Raw genomic sequence first — 4,752 nt, 5'->3', positions numbered from 1 at the left:
GCCGTCGCGAAAACGTTACGGGCAAAAGTGAGGAGATTTCGACAAGAGTGGCTCTCTCGTGCCTGGCGCCCAACTTAAAATAAGAGTGATAATTTTGGCCGAAGAACCGCCTGGCTGTCGCAAAATTCTGCTACCGAGGGAGAGAAGATACTTTTGCGTACTTTGAGTACCGAGAACACGCGACGAAGTTGTGCCGTTGCTCGTGAGTACGGTTACAATATATATATATATATATATTACTATTATTTTGCATTTCATGTATCGTACATTTTTAAGTATTTTATATATGTATATTTCGAACGAAGATGAATGGGGACTAATAAAAAAAAAACGTTTATATACTTATATTGATATATATTTTTTTTGTGTATAAAAGAATATACACGAATCAAATTTGTATCAAACGATATTGTTTTTGTGTATCCACGAATTGTGCGATCCATCGAATCTCAGCCACTTGACATACACCCGTCTCCTTTCCTGCGCAGTACTTTCTCCACGAGATACACGTCCGGATGAGTAGCGCGATGCAACTCGTGCTCGTAGAACGCTCCAGCGATGGATTTTCTACGATAATCCTCGAGTAGATAGGTTACAGGATTGGTACGCTGCACTTTAACGATCGTAAACACCTCGGTGGTCCAATTTGGCGTGTAACCCTTCTCAAAAACCGTCTTGTACTTGTTCACGCATACCAAATCGCCAACTTTGAATTTTGCCGGACCAGCGATTTTTATCGCGTTATACACCGTGTCCAAGAGTCTTTCGGCGATCGCGGGAGTTATCTCGGCGGGTCACATGCCGATAGTGCGATGCTTGCGCGCGTTGTAATCTGATATCAAACGCGGCAACTCGTCGACCCACTTGTCATTGCAGTTGAGTGTAAACATCTTCCACATGTCGTTTTTGAGTGTACGATTGAACCGCTCGACTTCCAACGTCGAATATGGTGATTAACGTCGTATTTTTTCAAGATCTTCTGCACATCGGCGTTGTAAAACTCCTTCCCCATATCCGTTTGTAAATTTTTCGAACATCTTCCGCTCGCTCGAACGTTCTCAGCGATAACGGCAACCGTCTCGCTTCCACCCTTGCTCTTGAGCGATACGGCCCACGCGTACTTGCTCAACACATCGATGACGGTGAGTATGTAGTGGTGGCCTCTGTTGAAGCTCGAGTATGGACGCATCTCGACGATATCAGCCTGCCACAGATCGTCGCATCCCCGGACTATGACACGCCTTCGCTGAAAATTTCTTCTCGCCGGAGCAATTCCTCGGCGAGCCGACGTCTCTCGGCGCCAACTTTTCTCTTTTTCATGATTCGACGCGTAATACACAGGGTGCAAGAAAAAAAATGTATTATTTCTCTTTGCGCGTTCGTCGCCAGCAGCATGCTCTTGTACTTGTTCATATCGTCTTCCGTGTAGAGGAGATCATCGGGAATTCTCTTGAAAATCAATTCGTAAAGACCGGGTGTACCTGCGTATCGTACGTCGTCGATAATTATATTGTCCGCGTCATCCATGTCGAAACGTTTATTGCCAAACATCAATCCATCCCTGTGTAGGTAAACGCCGTACACACAATCTATACCACTCTTCTGTTTGTCTCGCGCTCCCCTCAGGACAACTTCGACGTACTTTTGGCTCAGCGGGCCCAAGCCGGCTCGCAACGTCTCTCGGCCTGCTGATGTTTGCAGCTGATTTTGAACCTTCGTTGCTAGCGAGTCATCTGTCGTTTCGAAAACATTCTCCAATGATTCTATTGTCGGTACGATCGTCGTACGCGGGGTGGAGGTTATCAGCTGTACACGATCGTGCGATCGATCATCGAATTTACGCAGAGTCGCGAAACGCTCGAACATCTCGCTCGCTTCCTCTCCCTTCTCCTCCTCCACCTCCTCCTCCTCCACCTAATCCTTCTCCTTCTTCTCGCGCTTGGGGGCAGATGCTGTGTCATTGTCGCGCGACTGTCTCTTTATCGCGCGCACCCCGGGGTTGTCAATGATCTGCCGCAGCGGTTTGATAATAAACTTAAAATGCCTGTTCAACGCCATGTTCTCGATTCTACCGGTTTTTAGAGCGCGATATTTCTTGCGGATCGACTCGCTCGTCTTTTCGATCTCCCTCACGATTTTTTCACGCTCGCGCACATCTGTCATGTTTGTCTCTGATGAAGTATCGACAATGACTGATCATGTTACGGTATCGCGAACTCGTTAAATTCTTTTCTGTATCTCCCGTCTTTAAGCGCACTGTCCTTGTCTATTACTAGAAATCCATATTTTTTTCGCCGACAGACACGACACAACAAACAAAATTCGTCGTACGACATGTCGGTATTCATGATCATTGTAAACATGTTTCAAGTTGGTGCCATCCTGTTTGAACAGGATCTGCAGGTTCCCGTTGTCGCGTATCAGATGTTTAGATATCCTCGCGTACGTTTCACAAAGATAGAAGCAGTCGACGTTGGCGCGGCGGCTCATGGAGAAGTATTCTCACAGCATCCTGCTTGTCGCATGCCACTTCATCAAAGATAAAAATAGAATTTGGACGCGCCTCGCTCGGTGGAATGACATCGCTGTTGTTGGAAAACGTAAAGTAGCCGATTTCGTCGATGGACGTAAATTAATTTTCGAGATATCGATACTTTGGCTGCTGCAGCGATTTCGAGTAGACGTACACGTTCTCGAAACGTATGCCGTTCGAGCTCTCGAGCAAGCTTACGAGAACGTTGGTTTTACCGCAATTCGACGGGCCGCAAGTGATCGCGCGTATAGTGCTCGGCAGCATTTCGCCGTGCTTGCACTTCTCCGTGCAGACTTCCATCATTCGCGATTACGCGTCACAGTTTGTGACGCGTATCGTCAGCGATTGCTGTACGAATTTCATGCTCGCTCTAAAGGCTACGCGCTCTCGAACGACTATTTAAAGGCGCGCGAACCCGCGAATCGCGCAGTACCAAAATGTATCTCGCGCTGTGTCATCCTTCCGATATTCGAGACTTGAGCGCTGAGCAGTTGCAGTATATACCGAAGGTCATACTCTTACGCGTGTACGGCAACTACATCGAATACGTCTGGGACAAACTTCTAGAAAATGTGAAGGCGAATTCGGAGGTTCGAACGGTAGGCGTTGCTGCGACGAGCACTACAATCAACCGTGGAAGCTGACGCACATCGACGGTCCCTCACCTAAGATAAAGGACTGTAGCGAATGTCGGCGTCGCGCGGCGGTCTGCTGAATCGGGTGGCACCCAGTTGGACACGGCTCAATTGGACACGAGCCACTCGCAGCGCTTGAGACTACAAAGCTCCTAGGCACCTGTTCGCTGTGATTAGTGGTGTCCAATCGAGCCGTGATCAATCGGGATTACCCCTGCTGAATCGAGTGATAAACGCGCTTCCTTTCGAGTTACATATCCCGGGCTACCAGTTTTGCATTCCGGGCACTCGGCTGACGAAGAGATTAGCCTGAGGTGACGCGGGCATAAATCCACTGGACGCGGCGTGCCGAGATCACGATACTGCGTATTCTCGGAGCAACGATCTCACCGATAGATACGCGGCGGACAAGGCACTCGCCGACAAAGCGCTAGGACGCATCGTCGTGAGAGATTCGGCTCTGAGCGAGAGAGCCGCCGTTGCAGCCATCTGGACAACGATGAAAGCCAAGACCAAGATCGGCATGGGCATGAAACCGAAGAAGAAGACGACGAGGAAAAAGATGACGAAAAAGCGGATACTTCCGACGGCGAAACGTGGCGGCGCGTTACCGTTTCTGCCAATGTTGAGTGCGCTCGGGTCCTTGATTGGCGAAGCGGCCAGCGTGGCGAAAGCAGTGAACGATAGCAAAGCAGTGATGCCAAACTTGGCCCGCACTCGCGCATGCGCGCAGTCTAAAGCGCCAGTAGAGTATCTAATCTGTTCGTGAAACTGGCGTCCTTCGTCGCCGTAAACAAAGAGAAACAGAAATATAAATATATAGAAATTAGACATACTTCTTAGCATGCAGTAATATTAATTGTATGGATAAATCATGATGAGGATAGACGGTGAAATAATTTTACAGGTAAAATACGTTTCTTCTAGATAAAAAAATAAATAATTTATTCGGCAGGAAACTATGAATACCTAGATTCCTTGCAAGGGTAAGGAAAACCTGCCAAAAACCTTACCAGTATTCATCAAACATAATTATTACACAAAAAATAAAATTTATGTAAAATATAATTACATTTTATTTGTAACAAAAATAAAATATATATATGTATCAAACAAAAAACTAATACATATAATCTATGCTATTAATCAGAAATCTAAATAAAATAAAAACAATATTATTAATTATTTATTAACAAATTAAAGCTCTCAATGACTAATGTGATTAAATAATTTAGTCTTTTAATTTATAAATAAAAAATAAAATTCGGCTGATTAGGATGATTGGATCTAGAAACAAAAACTTTGATAAATAATTAATAAAATAATATTATTTACTAAACAAAAGCCTCATAGAACGCATTAATATACATTAATGATCATCATTGTCGATTCGACGCGTTGTATATAAGTTCGCAGAATTATGCAATTCTAAATGCCGCGAATCAGTCTCATAATTTACACAATTAACATTATCTGCTTGAAAGAATGATCTTGTTACGCAAATGGCCGAAAGTGTATTGTTACGTCCGAGGTTCCGCATGCATGGAACCTGAGGGGGTGAACGTAACGCGAACCGAAACGCCG

The sequence above is a fragment of the Trachymyrmex cornetzi genome, unplaced genomic scaffold (genome assembly GCF_001594075.2).
Source record: "Trachymyrmex cornetzi isolate Tcor2-1 unplaced genomic scaffold, Tcor1.1 scaffold48, whole genome shotgun sequence".
Lineage (NCBI taxonomy): Eukaryota > Metazoa > Arthropoda > Insecta > Hymenoptera > Formicidae > Trachymyrmex > Trachymyrmex cornetzi.
Note: the sequence above shows the minus strand (reverse complement) of the source record.